The sequence below is a fragment of the Nelumbo lutea genome, chromosome 6 (assembly GCF_056320005.1).
Source record: "Nelumbo lutea isolate HS-2025 chromosome 6, American lotus-T2T, whole genome shotgun sequence".
Lineage (NCBI taxonomy): Eukaryota > Viridiplantae > Streptophyta > Magnoliopsida > Proteales > Nelumbonaceae > Nelumbo > Nelumbo lutea.
Window position 1 is genome coordinate 46,277,017 of NC_142689.1, and position 16,860 is coordinate 46,293,876.

A 16,860-nucleotide genomic window follows, 5' to 3' on the forward strand; every position below is an offset into this window, starting at 1 on the left:
ATCATCCGCAACCTATAAACTATAATCATTCCTGATGTAGCGTAATCCGGCAACTCCTAGTTGGCGCTCGCGTGACTCCTGAGAGGTACCTGAGACGAGAGGAAAGAGGAAGAATTCTCGAGGGGTTTCCCGGCGGGAATGCTCCGATGCTTAAGTTAGTACTCGATAGAAGCAAGGGAAAGACGAAAGGCTAAGAGTGAGGATAGCGCATTACCACTATGTTCACGAGGTCAGAGATTTTAGAAGAAGTTTCTCTTTTGCCTTGAGGGCTTTTATAGGGACACTCACGTTAAGTCAGGCATAACCGCCACTGGGCTCCTGCCACAGCCGTTACCTGCCAGGGCTGCGCAGGTGACCATTGTGGCATACGCTTCGCCCGGGTGAGTGACACGTTTCCAAAGTGGCAGGCACACCTTTGCCTGCTGAGAGACGTGGACGCAGACTGTCGAAAGGACTGGGACTATGCCGTTAGTAGAGGAAATGGCGTAGTCTGACCGGTACAGTTTGTTAGTCAGAAGCTTCTTGAAGAGCGCTAGTGCAGCTCATTTGCGAGCTATTTTGTGGCAAGCTTGGAACACTCTAGGATCACCCTTGATGGAATTGGTCCTCAGAATGACTCGTTCGCTAGGGAGCTCAAGTGAGCTAATAACTTTAGCTCGCGAGCTACCATTGCCTTAGAGCATCTCTTTAAAGATAGCACGGGGAGCCCAGAGTTTGCGTCACAGCGGACTCCTCTCGTGAGCTGTAACGTAGCGGACTGTTTCGTGGGCCTGTCACCTAGGTGCACCGGGCTTCAACGCTGGGCTATCGCTCATGCTGAGTTAGCGTCTACGTGTCACCTTTTCATAGGTTGGGTCAAATCATCCTTCATCAATTGCCCCCCACTCCTCGAGCTAAGGGTACTGCCTTGGCGCGGGGAGTCTATGAAGCGCGATGAACTGATTTGACCGAAATTCAAACTTGATTGACTACCCTTATTAAATGCATTTGCGGGAATCAAGAGATTTTATGATTTTTCCTGACTTTTCAGATTCCGAAAAATGTGCTGAGATGGCTTTTAACTCCAAACATCGTGCGGCTGCGACTACCTTAATTGTGGAAGATGTGCTGCCAATCGCCTTCAGTTTTCAGAAGGCGTGCAGTTAGGGCGCCCACGGGCCGTTGGATCTGCTTTGATCCGGGCCGTCAATTTGAAAGGGTGGGGACTATAAATGGAGGGCCCCTTCGGGCCCTATTTTTTCCCATGCCATCTTGCTGTCTTTGGATTCTGAGGTCGCGCACTTCACCTAGTCTACCCGAGTTCCTCAGTTTGATCTGTTCCGTCTACTCTGGTGAGTCCCAATCACTGTCATCCATGTCTGGGTACCCATACCACACCTATCACAAGGGCAATAGCCAAGATGATGATGCTCCCTTGAGCTCGGGGGGAGCCTGGGAGCAGATCCTGGAGGCTCGGGAGGCCTCTGGCAACATGGTGTCTACTTCTAGGGGGAGAGAGCCTGATACCTTTGGCCCTTCCTTGATGACAGCGCAGGTCTCTAATTCGCTACTTTTGCCTCCCTGGGGACTTGGTTTACAGCCTCCCTACTGGCAACTTCCCTTGGGAACATGGGCTTGCATCTCCCCCTGCACCCCTTGATAGTGGAGGTGTTAAATCACTTCAACGTCACCATTGACCAGCTTCATCCCAATGCCATTCGAAACATGGTTTGGACTATATCCCTATGTTACGAGTACTGCCTTTCTTTGGACCTTGATATTTTTGTCTCTATACTTTGTATAAAGAACGCTGCTCCTGGGGTTCCTTTGGAGAGGCGCTTTTATTACCTCTCTCCCCGTCGTAGCTATAAACTCTTGTATGAGCTGCCAAAAAAGATTCCCGCCTGGAAACGGGATTACTTTGTGGTCTGTAACCTCGAGGAGTGGCCCTTCCCCACTGCTTGGAGGGGCGCCATCCAGGACCCCGGGGCCGAGCTGGACCCTAAAATTTGGAAAATGATGTTGTCCTGGGCGTCGGTAGGCTTCCTTTACTCAGACTACTTGACCAAGGAGAAGCTCATGCAGGAAGGCTTGAGCCCGGGTAGGTCGGCCTTTTAGGTCGCATAGTGCCTTGTGAAAATATTGTGCACACATGTATTTTGATTTTTGTTAGACTAATATCTTGTGGTCTTTTGGAAGCCATCATGTCCAGTGTCGATTCGCGCCGCCGTCTCTTGGGCAGCCAGAGGCGCCATGCGAAGAAAACGCACCCTGATCGGACCCCCCTTTGGGAAGTACTGAGTTTGGGTCTACCAAGCTAGTTCTACCCTCTCCTCCACCCGAGGTTCTGATGCCCCCACCTGAGGGAGCTAGTGGGATTAACCCTGGGGAAACGAGCTCCCTCAGTCGGGGGAGGCTCCCTGTAATCCCCTTCAGCCCCGTCCTTACCCCCGGTTCCCAGTGGGAAACTTGGAAGGGGTAAATGATTATCTGGTGGCTCACCGGAGGAGTCGGAAGGCGATCACTAATGACGAGGTCGCTCAGTGGGGAAACATGGAGCCCGAGGACCTCTCCGCGTTCGCCTCTGCCCATTGCATGGTGGTAAGTAACCTTTTCTCCTTGTTCTCTCTTGTTTTGCTCTTTTCCGTTGCCCTCTGATCTTCTTTTCTGTTGGTAGGTGAATTCTGCCATCCATGCCATGGCTCCCCAGATGCTCATCCATCGCATTGACGCCCTCAACCAGTGAGCTGCCAACCAGAAGCTCCAGGATGAGCTCAACTAGATCCAGGGCAAGCTCCATTACACCCACAAGGGGAGCGAGTCTCAGGAGCTGCTCGTCTACGACCAGGAGGCCCAAATCGCTCGGCTTTTTGAAGAGAGCACACGTTATAGGGAGGAATCATCGAGGATGGCAGCGGAGAGGGAGCTCCTCAGGCAGCAGGTGCGGGACTTGGAGTCCACTCTTCTAAATCGGACTCGAAACTTTGATCAGATGGTGGAGGCTGAGCGAGAGAAAGCGATCTGGGATTTTAAAGACTCCCAGGAATTTCAGGACCTCCAGGCAGAGTATGGTTCGAGTTCGTAGCACTCAGGGTTTAAGCTTTGCTGGTGGCTGGTTCGGAAGAAGTTCTCCGGACTCAACCTCGATGGCATTACTATGAAGGGTCTATCTCCTGAGACGGTGGACCAAGCGGAGGAAGAGGAGCCTAACTCCCTAGAGGATGAGGAGGCGGATCCTTGAGGCGGCATTTCTTTGGGCTTCTGGTGGCTTCTAGGTGCCGTAAACCCGATCTTTCACGAGTCTTTGGTTGGGCGGTTATGCCCTGTGATAGTCAAACCCGGTCTTTTTTCTCTTCTCTTTTTTTTTTTTTTGAAGTGATAATGAAAGTTCTTTCCTTCTTTTGAGTATGATGAATTCTTTGTATCTTTGCTAAGGTGATCTTGATACCTAAGCTATTAGAGCTATTTACACGAAGTAAGGCACCTCCATGGTGCACGGGTCGATTGCTACGTGCACCCGAATTATTTGTTCGTTGGTCATTCTTTACTTCGATCGTTGTACTAGGACAAGCCACATTTGGTGGGGTTTAACCCCGAGCTGCTTACACTCCTTACCTTGATAAGCTACCATGGAGGTGACTCGGTCTGACTGCGCTGGGATCGTGTTAGCTCGGCATTCTTTGCCCTTAGGCTCTGGGGTGACTTAGAGTCTATTTTGAGGTTTGCCAGCGCCAGGCTCGGGTACCATAACTTTACGAAGAACCAGGTTGCCAACGCAGAGGTTCTGCCTCTTGACCCTAGCGTTATAGTACCGAGCTACTCTCTGTTGGTAGGCTGCGGTCCTGATGTACGCGAGGTCCCTTACTTCATCGAGTAGATAGAGGTTGGTGCATAGCTCATCTTCGTTCGTTTGATCACTGTATGCTTCTAGTCGCAGCGTAGGCACTTCAATCTCTGCAGGGATTACTGCTTCGGTGCCGTAGGTGAGATTGAAGGGTGTTTCTCCCGTAGCGGTCTTCTCCATGGTCCGGTATGCCCATAGGACATTGGGTAATTCATCTGCCCACAATCCTTTAGCTTGGTCCAACTGTGCCTTTAATCTGCAGACGATGGCTCTGTTCGTTACTTCTGCCTAACCGTTTGCTTGGGGGTGTGCGACTGAAGTAAAGTTCTGTCGGATTCTCATGTCTTGGCACCAGTCTTGGAACTTGATGTCTTCGAACTATTTTCCATTGTCAGAAATCAATACCCGAGGTAATCCAAAGTGGCATACAATGTTTTTCCAAAAGAAGTTTTGAACATTTCGGGTCGTGATCGTTACGAGGGGTTCGGCTTCTACCCACTAGGTAAAATAATCCACTGCTACCACTAAGAACTTCCTTCCACCCGTTGCTGGCGGGAATGGCCCGAGTAGATCGATGCCCCACTGTGCAAAGGGCCACGGACTGGTGAGATACTTGAGGTCGGCAGCGGGTTGGTGGTGAATATTGGCATGTCTCTGGCATTTGTCGCATTTTCTAACGAGCTCAATAGCGTTTGCCCTCATCGTTGGCCAATAATACCCCTGTCGAAGTGCTTTCTAGACAAGGGCTCTGCCCCCCAAGTGCCCGCCGCACAACCCCTCATGAGTGTCACGGAGTACGAGCTCGGCTCCGGTAGGCCACAAGCAATGCAGATAGGGGAGCGTGTAGGATCTCTTGTACAGCCACTCGTCTATCATGACGTATTTGGCTGCCTAGCGCTACACCCTTCTGGCTACATTGCGATTTGTAGGGAGGGTCCCATGTAGCAAGAAGCTCGTGAGTAGGTCAATCCAGCTCGGCTCTGCTTGAACGACATGAGCGACCTCCTTTGCCCCCCTAAGAATGCTAGGCCGAGACAGGTCCTCTATGTACACGGTTCTCATGGTGGTGTCGCTAGTGCTGGCTAACTTGGATAGGGCATCGGCCTCAGCGTTCTCCGACCTAGGGATCTATCTGATGAAGTGCGACTAGAAGTCGAGTAGGGCCTCTCTAACTTTGGTCAAGTAGGCAATCATGGTTGGCTCGCGAGCTTCATACTCGCCAGTGACTTGGTTAACCACAAGCTGGGAGTCGCTGCAGATAACAATGTGCTTTGCTTTTTACTTCTCTGGCTAGGGCTAGTCTAGCTATCAATGCCTCGTACTCTACTTCATTGTTAAATGCCGTGAACTCAAAGCATAGCACGTATTCCAGTTTCGTGCCGCTTGGGCCGTGTAGAACTATTCCGGCTCCGCTACCCTGTTGGTTCGAGGAGCCATCTACGTGAAGGATTCAGGGTTCCTCATCCCAGCTCGTAGTTGGCCAAGCTAAGAGAGATACCACACTGGCTGCTACTTCATGGGGTTCGGACACGATCGACATGGGAGCTTCGGGCTCATCCGAGCTGGGAGCCTCGTGCTCAACCGGCCTAGGGAATTCGAAGTTGAATGTACATTCGACTATGAAATCTGCTAAGGCTTGGGCCATAATAGCAGTTTGCGGCTTGTACCGGAGGTCGTACTCGCTGAGCTCAATGGCCCACTTCCTCAACCGACCAGAGACCTCGGGTTTAAGCAACACTTGCCTCTGAGATTTATTGGTGAAAACGATAATAGTATGAGCTTGGAAGTACGGACAGAGCTTCCGAGCTGTGATTATCAGTGCATATGCTAGCTTTTATATCTCCGGGTATCTCGTCTCTGCTCCCTGCAATACTTTACTAACATAATAGATGGGTCGTTGGACTCGATCTACCTCCTTTATTAGTACCGAACTGACCACTTCGTCGCTCATCGAGAGGTACAGTTCTAAGACATCGCCCTCCTCGGGCCGGGTTAAGGTCGGCACATTAGCGAGATACTTCTTGAGCTCGTCGAACGCGAGCTGGCAGTCTTGGGTCCATTCGAATCCTTTGCTCTTATTTGCCTTAAAGAACGGTAGACAACGTTCTGCCAATTTGGACATGAAGCAGCTCAGGGCGGCTATGCGACCATTCAACCTCTAGACCTCCTTCAACTTCCGGGGTGGTCTCATATCTAAAATGGCCTTAACCTTATCTGAGTTGGATTCAATGTCGTGCCAGTTAACGATGTATCCTAGGAACTTGCCCGAGGTCACACCAAAAACACACTTGTTTGGGTTTAGTCTCATATTAAACTTACGCAGAATTTCAAAAACAGAATGCAAATCTTGTATTAATTCATGTGAGGATTGAGTTTTGATGACCATGTCGTCTACATAGCATTCTACTTTTCTTCTGATTAATGGCGCAAACAATTTATTCACAAGCCTTTGAAAGGTTGCCCCTACGTTTTTCAACCTGAAGGGCATAACCTTGTAACAGTATAGGCCAAATTCCGTGATGAAGGCAGTCTTTTCTTCGTCTGTTGGGTCCATCTTGATCTGGTTATAGCCCGAATAGGCATCTAAAAAACATAGCAACTCGTGCCCTGAGGTCGCGTCCACCAATCAGTCAATTCTAGGGAACGGCAAGCAGTCTTTTGGGCAAGTCCAGTTCAGGTCGGTGTAGTCGATGCACATGCGCCACTTGCCGTTGGCCTTCTTTACCAGGATGGGGTTGGCTACCCAGCTTGGGTAGTGGACTTCTCTTATGAAGTCAGCTACGAGGAGCTTTTCGACCTCCTCGTCGACCGCTTTCCACCGCTCTGGGGCTAGGTTGCATTTCTTCTGTCTAACGAGCCTAACTACAGGATCAGTATTCAGCTTGTGGGTTATGAGTTCGGGGTCTATACCGGGCATCTCTTCCGTGGACCATGCAAAAATATCTAAATTTTGAAGTAAGAAACTTACCAGTTCAGATTGTAGAGGTTCCTGGATAGAAGCGCCAATTTGAAGCGTCCGAGCTGGGTCTGCTGCTGAGGTCGGAACCGCGACTGTTTCTTCTATGGACACGACTCGTTCTTCGATTTGCTCCATAGGCCCGCTCTAGCTCGAGGTCATCGGCCACCTTGGTTTTTCCCTTCAGGGCGGCGACGTAGCAGTTACGGGATTCGAGTTGGTCGCCCCACGCTTCCCCCACACCAAAGTCTGTTGGAAACTTCATAGCCAAATGGTAAGTGGAGACCACCGCCCGTAGGACATGGGTGATCGGTTGACCTATTATGGCATTGTAGGGGGAGGGGGTCGCGACCACCAGGAAGTCTTGCTCGAATCTAGCCACACAAGGCCACGTGCCGACATCCACAGGTACTGTTATTTTCCCAAGGGGCCAAACCTCTTCTCCGCTGAAGCCTACCAAAGGAGTGTCTGCGGGCTTCAGGTCACCTCTTTGCAACTGGAGCTGGTCAAACGCGGCTTTGGAAAGGATATCGGCTGAGTGGCCTGAGTCGACGAGTACGCGCCTGACCTCAAAGTCGTTGATTCTTAGCTTTTTCACGAGCAAGTCGTCGTGGGGGTAGTGGACCCCTCGCGCATCGTCTTCTATGAAGAAAATTGACTCTTCTATCCTCGGCCGCTTTGGGGGGTTCTGCTCCTCCCGGGTGGCCTCATGAACCGACGCCCGAGCTGCTGCTGAAGTGCAACCCGTAACGATCAAACCTTCCACTATCATGTGGATGGTCCCCCGAACTGGCCTCTTCTCTAGAGGCTGCCTCTGCAGTTGTTCGGCCGACCTACTGCTGGACTCGGGAGCATCCTTACCGTGCTCCCCTTGCCGACCTGTTTTATTACTATTAGATATCCGCAACGGATGAGCTCCTCTATCTCGTCGCAGAGGTTTTTACAACTCTCAGTACCGTGATTGTGATCTTTGTGAAAACTGCAATACAAATTCTTATTTCTTTCATGGGGATTCCCCCTCAGATGGGGATGGCCACTTCACGTAGGGGGCATCCTTGATCGCCATCGGGATTTCAGCCCGCTTCACATTCAGTGGGGAGTAATCAGCTCGGTCCGCTACAGGAGGTCAGAACAATTGGCCCCGCCTTGCCCCCCGAGTTGTGTCCTTTTTCTTTCGGCTGTCCCCTTGACTGGAAAGCTCTCCTTCCCTCTTTCTTTTTTCGGACGCGCCCTCACCCTTTTGGTTGATCTCTTCTTTGGTGGTTATGAACCTGTCTACAAGATTCAGAATCTCGGTTATGGTCGCTGGTTGGTTGACGACCATGTGCCATTTGAACTCTTTGTGTGTCACGCCCTTCTTGGCTGCCGCAAGGCGTACGGTGGGGTCCAGGCGTGGTATCTGCATACATGTATCATTGAACTGCTTGATATAGCTTCGGATGGACTCTCCCTCTCTCTGCACTATGCTGAGGAGGCTTTCTTCAGTTCGCAGGCACCATTTGCTGGTGTCGAAGTGGGATGTGAAAGTTTGTGCAAACTGCACCCAACTTCTTATTGACCCGGGTGCCAAATTCCGGTACCACGTGCGGGCTGCTCCTCTAAAAGTAGTGGAGAAGGCCACACACATGCACGACTCACTAGCTCTCGCCAGGTGCATCTGTGACTGAAAGGCATCTACATGATCATTCGGGTCAAACAACCAGTCATACTTGTCAAGAGGGGGGAGCTTGAAGTCTTTGGGCATTGGGACTACCAGGAGTTCGGAAGACAGGGGGAGGGAACTGAGAGGAGGGGAGCTTTGACTTCGGCCGAGCTTACCTCTTCTTTGCCCATGAGCTCGGGAAAATCGCGGGTGACAAATCGGCAAGCTCGACGGCGGCGTCTCTGCTTCTTGGTGAGCTCGGCGTTCATGCTGCTCACCTATGTGCTGTCCGGAATGGTCTACGCAGGAAGTAGCCCGGTCTGCTGGTGATGGCTACGGATAGAGGGGTCTTGCTTGGAGTCTGTTGCTAGGATCTCGAACCAGTTTTCAAGGATCGGGGTTTCAAACTTTGACTGTTGAGGTGATGTAGACCTGACGAGTTGGGGTCTTCCCGACCTGTCCGCCCGCAGCGAGACCGGGGTAGCCGGTCTCTCTCGTCTAAAGTGGGGGGAGGCCTAGTTTTTTGGGAGGTTTCGGGGGGCCTCTCCTTGGCCAACGGGGTGCTCATCCTAGCAGCGAGACTTAGCTTGTTGCAAGGATGGGTGCTAAGGCGGGAACTGCGACTGAAGTTGAGGTTGAGGCAGTTGGGGGAATTGCTGCTGATACTAATACTAAGAGACCTGGTGCAGTACGTGCTGTTGATAGAGCTGAAGTTGCTGGAACTGTTGGATTTGGGCCTGCATGGCCCGCATGCACTACATCAAGTCCTCCAGTTGGTGTGGGTTGGCTGCTGGGGGCACAACCGAAGGTTCGGTGAACGTCGCTCCGACTATAGCAGGGAGCGGGGCGATGACAGGTGCCAATGTGAGAGGCACAATCAAGCTGGGGAATCCGTCCACTGAGAGGGGGACAGTGAACTGTCCGATACAGACAGTAGGAAGCTGGGGTTGTTCCCTAGAGTTATCCATTTTTGCACTTCGTCCAGCGTTGCTAGAGGAAGCCATGAGCATTGGATTGTTTCAAGGAAGAACAGAACTACGTAAGTTTAGAGAGAAAGGCCTTTTGAAGCGATTCCCACAGACAACGCCAAATGATGTAGCGCAATCCGGTCACTCCTAGCTGGCGCTCGCGTGGCTCCTGAGAGGTACCTGAGACGAGAAGAAAGAGGAAGAACTCCCGGGGGGGTTTTCCGGTGGGAACGCTCCGATGCTTAAGTTAGTACTCGGTAGAAGTGAGGGAAAGATGAAAGGCTAAGAGTGAGGATAGCGCGTTACCACTATGTTCACGAGGTTAGAGATTTCATAAGAAGTTTCTCTTCTGCCTTTAGGCCTTTTATAGGGACACTCACGTTAAGTTGGGCATAACCGCCACAGGGCTCCTGCCACAGCCGTTACCGGCCAGGGCTGCACAAGTGGCTGTTGTGGCGTACGCTTCGCCCGGGTGAGTGACACGTTTCCAAAGTGGCAGGCACGCCTTTGCCTGCTGAGAGACGTGGACGCAGACTATCGAAAAGACTGGGACTGCACCGTTAGTAGAGGATATGGCGCAGTCTGACCGGTACGGTCTGTCGGTCGAAAGCTTCTTGAAGAGCGCTAGTGCGGCTCGTTCGCGAGCTATTTTGTGGCGAGCTTGGAACACTCCAGGATCACCCTTGATGGAATTGGTCCTCAAAATGACTCGTTCACTAGGGAGCTCAGGCGAGCTAATAACTTTAGCTCACGAGCTACTGTTGCCTAAGAGCATCTCTTTAAAGATAACACGGGAGCCCAGAGTTCGCGTCGCAGCGGACTCCTCCCGTGAGCTATAACGTAGCGGACGGACTCCTCCCGTGAGCTGTAATGTAGCGGACTGTTTCATGGGTCCGTCACCTAGGTGCACCGGGCTTCAACGCTGGGCTGTCGCTCATGCTGAGTCAGCGTCTATGTGTCACCTTCTCATAGGTTGGGTCAAATCATCCTTCATCAATTCCCAAAATCTTAAAAAACAATCCCAATCGAATCCATCACAATAGAGCCCAAACGAAACCAAATGTGGCCAATACAAATTAGAACCAACAAAGCGACACAATGTCAGCCCGAATCAAGGATAGCAAAACATTGCCACATTAAAACCATCAAAGCAAAACATAGCTCAAATCATTCCAAAAAACCCAAGATTATCTAGACCGACTTACCTATCAAGATAAAGATAAATCAAACTCAGCAATACTGTAACTAGATGCTAATAATTTTAGAGTACTCACTTTCAACGAAACCTCTCCTGATATACAAATGAATCCAATCCAGCATAGCTTAACGAATCTGTTACACATATGATATAGCTACGGTTAATTTAGCGCAATCTTCCAAATCCCATGAAACTGAGAATAGCCAAACCAAGATTGAACCAACTACACCATAGCCAAAACCATCCAAGCCATACAATCGACCACCGGTAAAATCCTAAGCCACTAGCATAGCTTGAAAGAATACTAAACCCTCTATTCTAATTTAAACGAAACTAGCATGCCTAGATAAACTACGAAATCAACTCAACTCCTTTAAAAGATGGAACTATACCTACTAAAAGTCAAATAAAGCCCATAAACTTGGATCATTCCAAACAATCCGTCCTATTTAACCTAAAACAAATCAAAGCAAAATCAAGAACTTAATCACTTTAACCAACAAATACCAATTTTATTTCCACTCTAAACTCACTAATTAAGACAAGCCAGCATATTTAGATAATGTAGAAAATTAACTCAATTCTTTTATAAGATTAAAACTGACCTATTAAATGAACCATATCTTCATAAACTAAATCCGCTCACTCAAAATTATAAGTTCCACAAAAACCCACACAAATAGATTCAAACTAATCTCTACTGGCCGCATAAACGTCCTTATATTAAATGAACGCTCTTTGTCTTCTAACAAGCATACAAAGAGGTTTCATTATTCAAATCCATAATTCTTCAAACAACTTATAATCACTCAAACTGAAGGGTTATTAAAAGCCGAAGGATATTATCAAATATATCCTTACAACAGATCCCAAACGTATCCAAACATGGCCACTGCAAAGTAGAACCTATACAACCACACAATGACGGCCTGATCTGCCATTCAGTAACCAATCCAATCAAATATACCAAGACATTCCCAAATCAAAACCATTGAACGAAAGCATAACTTAAATCAATCCAAACAACCCAAGATTATCCAAACCGACCTACCTATCAATACAAAGACAAATCAAACTCAACAAAATTGTAACTAAATGCTAACAATTTTATAGTACTCACTTTCAACGAAACCTCTCTGCAAAGCTTAACCAATCTGGTACATGTCTGATATAGCTTTGGTTAATTAAAGGCATTCTTTCAAATCCCATGAAACCGAGTCTAGCCAATCCAAGGTAGACCAACTACACAATATCCAAAACAATCCAATCCCTAGCATCCAAATCAACCGGCAATCAAATCCATAACCTCCAACCATGCTAATAGAACACTAGACCCACTCTATTCTAATTCAAACAAAACTAGCATGCCTATATATAAACTAGGAAATCAACTCAACTACTTTAAAAAATGAAGTTAGGCATACTCAAAGTAAAATAAAACCAACAAACCTGAATCATTTCGAACAATCCTACCTATATAACCTGAAACAAATCAAAGCAAAAACAAGACATAATCACTTTAAATAACAAGAGCCAAGCTTATTACTACTCTAAACTGACTAACTTAAACAATCCCAGCATATTTAGAGAGAGTAGAAAATGAAATCAACTCCTTTAGAATATTAAAACATAGCTATTAAAATAAAAAATAAAAGCAAATAAACTAGGATCAATCCAAACAATTCTGTTAAACAAATTAAACAAATGAAAGAAAAAACTCTACACAGTTCTTTCAACCAATTAGAAAGAAGCATATTACAAATCTAACTTACTATTCTAACTTAATCGAACCCATTATATCTAGATAAACTAAATCAACTCACTGACAATTATAAGTGGCAATAAAAGCCATACAAGCAGATTTGAACTAATCCCCACTGGATGCATAAAATTCCTTCTTTCAAACCAACCCTCCTTGTCTTCTAACAACCATATAAAGAGGCTTCATTATTCAAATCCATAATTATTTAAACCACTTATAACCACTCAAACCCAATGGTTTTCCAAAACCAAAGCTATCAAATTATCATCTGCAACCTATAAACTATAATCATTCCCAAAATCATAAAAGAACAATCCCAATCGAATCCATCACAACAGAGCCACAAAACCAAACTTGGCCAATACAAATTAGAACCAACAAAACGACACAATGTCAGCCCGAATCAAGGATACCAGGACATTGCCACATCAAAACCATCGAAGCAAAACATAGCTCAAATAATTCCAAAAAACCCAAGAATATCTAGACCGACTTACCTATCAAGATAAAGATAAATCAAACTCAACAATACTGTAACTATATGCTAATAATTTTAGAATACTCACTTTCAGCGAAACCTCTCCTGATATACAAATGAATCAAATCCAGCATAGCTTAACAAATCTATTACACATATGATATAGCTACGGTTAAATTACGGCAATCTTCCAAATCCCATGAAACTGAGTCTAGCCAAACCAAGATTGAACCAACTACACCATAGCCAAAACCATCCAAGCCATCCAATCGACCACCAGTCAAATCCTAAGCCACTAGCACAACTTGAAAGAACACTAAACCCTCTATTCTAATTTAAATGAAACTAGCATGCCTAGATAAACTATGAAATCAACTCAACTCCTTTAAAAGATGGAACTATACCTAATCAAAGTAAAATAAAGACCATAAACCTGAATCATTCCAAACAATCCGTCCTATTTAACCTAAAACAAATCAAAGCAAAATGAAGAACTTAATCACTTTAACCTACAAGTACAAATTTTATTTCCACTCTGAACTCACTAACTAAGACAAGCCCAACATATTTAGATAAAGTAGAAAATTAACTCAATTCCTTTATAAGATTAAAACAGACCTATTAAACGAACTATATCTTGATAAACTAAATCCACTCACTCGAAATTATAAATTCCACAAAAACCCACACAAATAGATTCAAACTAATCCCTATTGGACGCATAAGTGTCCTTATATCAAATTAACTCTCTTTGTTTTCTAACAAGCATATAAAGAGGTTTCATTATTCAAATCCATAATTCTTCAAACAACTTATAATCACTCAAACCGAAGGGTTATTAAAAGTCGAAGGATATTATCAAATTATCAGTTGCAACTTAAAATTGAATCCATTACAACAGAGCCCAAACGTATCCAAACATGGCCACTGCAAAGTGGAACTTATACAACCACGCAATGATGGCCCAATCTGCCATTCAGTAACCAATCCAATCGAAGATACCGGGACATTGCCAAATCAAAACCATTGAACCAAAACATAACTAAAATCAATCCAAACAACCTAAGATTATCCAAACCGACGTACCTATCAATACAAAGACAAATCGAACTCAACAAAATTGTAACTAAATGCTAACAATTTTATAGTACTCACTTTCAACAAAACCTCTCTGCAAAGCTTAACCAATCTGGTACACGTTTGATATAGCTTTGGTTAATTAAAGGCATTCTTTCAAATCCCATGAAACTGAGTCTAGCCAATCCTAGGTAGACCAACTAAACAATATCCAAAACAATCCAAGCCCTAGCATCCAAATCAACCTACAATCAAATCCATAACCTCCAACCATGCTAATAGAACACTAGACCCACTCTATTCTAATTCAAACAAAACTAGCATGCCTATATATAAACTAGGAAATCAACTCAACTACTTTAAAAAATGAAGTTAGACATACTCAAAGTAAAATAAAACCAACAAACCTGAATCATTCCGAACAATCCTACCTATATAACCTAAAACAAATCAAAGCAAAAACAAGACATAATCACTTTAAATAACAAGAGCCGAGCTTATTACTACTCTAAACTGACTAACTTAAACAATCCCAGCATATTTAAAGAGAGTAGAAAATGAACTCAACTCCTTTAGAATATTAAAACATAGCTATTAAAATAAAAATAAAAGCAAATAAACTAGGACCAATCCAAACAATTCTGTTAAACAAATTAAACAAATGAAAGAAAAAACTCTACACAGTTCTTTCAACCAATTAGAAAGAAGCATATTACAAATCTAACTTACTATTCTAACTTAATCGAACCCATTATATCTAGATAAACTAAATCAACTCACTGACAATTATAAGTGGCAATAAAAGCCATACAAGCAGATTCGAACTAATCCCCACTGGACGCATAAAACTCCTTCTTTCAAACAAACCCTCCTTGTCTAACAACCATATAAAGAGGCTTCATTATTCAAATCCATAATTATTTAAACCACTTATAATCACTCAAACCCAAGGGTTTTCTAAAACCAAAGCTATCAAATTACCATCTGCAACCTGTAAACTATAATCATTCCCAAAATCTTAAAAGAACAATCCCAATCGAATCCATCACAACAGAGCCCAAACGAAACCAAACTTGGCTAATACAAATTAGAACCAACAAAATGGCACAATGTCAGCCTGAATCAAGGATATCAGGACATTGCCACATCAAAACCATCGAAGCAAAACATAGCTCAAATCATTCCAAAAAACCCAAGATTATCTAGACCGACTTACCAATCAAGATAAAGATAAATCAAACTCAACAATACTGTAACTAGATGCTAATAATTTTAGAGTACTCACTTTCAGCAAAACCTCTCCTCATATACAAATGAATCAAATCCAGCATAGCTTAACGAATCTGTTACACATATGATATAGCTACGGTTAATTTAGGGCAATCTTCCAAATCCCATGAAACTGAGTCTAGCCAAACTAAGATTGAACCAACTACACCATAGCCAAAATCATCCAAGCCATCCAATCGACCACCGGTCAAATCCTAAGCCACTAGCACTGCTTGAAAGAACACTAAACCCTCTATTCTAATTTAAACGAAACTAGCATGCCTAGATAAACTATGAAATCAACTCAACTCCTTTAAAAGATGGAACTATACCTAATCAAAGTAAAATAAAGCCCATAAACCTGGATCATTCCAAACAATCCATCCTATTTAACCTAAAACATATCAAAGCAAAATCAAGAACTTAATCACTTTAACCAACAAGTACCAATTTTATTTCCACTCTGAACTCACTAATTAAGACAAGCCCAGCATATTTAGATAAAGTAGAAAATTAACTCAATTCCTTTTTAAGATTAAAACAGACCTATTAAACGAACCATATCTTGATAAACTAAATCCACTCACTCGAAATTATAAGTTCCACAAAAACCCACACAAATAGATTCAAACTAATCCCTACTGGATGCATAAATGTCCTTATACATTAGATAAACTATTATCTATAAATTTGTATTTCTTTGATTCAACCCGACACACAATAATAAATGAGTATTTAGTTATTTTATTAAATTAAATTGTTGATTTGTTTATTTTACAAAATTAAGTAAAATATTATTCATAGATTTTTATTTTTTTTTATTTACTAAATTATTCAAGTAATTAATAATTTATTTAACTATTTAATTATTTCAATCTCTCTCCCTAAGCCTAATATTTAGGGCTATTAGTAGGTTAGGTCTCAGCTTGGATTAAAATTATTAACGGGATCAATAGAACATATTTATGTGCAAGTCTGAGTCTAGGTTGAACTTCGGGCCTACATCTTGAGCATGAACCTGAAGTTCATATAGAGTTTGAATCATGGTGAGGAAATTCTTTGTTTCTCTCATTTTCTCACCTAATTACTTATATAGTTATGCTATTAAGTTAAAAAATATTTACTGAACTTACTAAATTATTTTAGTTTATAAACAAATTACTCTCTCTCTCTCTCTCTCTCTCTCTCTCTCTCTCTCTCTCTCTCTCTCCCTCTTGAGTTACATATTTAAGGTTGTCAACGGATTGGGTTTAGATCTAGATAGTTTGGATATTTATTTATTTTTTCAAAAGTTAGTAAATTATTATCCATAGATTTTATTTATTTATGTAATTAAATTATTCATCTAATTAATGATTTAATTTATACAACGGATTAGTTCTGGTGTCGAATAGGTTGTACATGTCTTGTCCCAATAATAACTGAAAATTTATTTATTTATTTTACTAAATTAAATTATTCATTTATTTGTTTTAATATATTAAATAAATTATTCTCCATATTGTTTTATTTATTTAATTCAACTTGTGACCAATATTTACGATTGCCAATGATGCTAGTTTGGTTGGGGATAGCTTGGACTAGTCTTGCACCAATCATAAGTGAATATTTATTTATATTTTTTTGTTAAAGTTGATTATTGATTTATCTATTTTATAAAATTAAGTAAATTATTATCCATAGATTT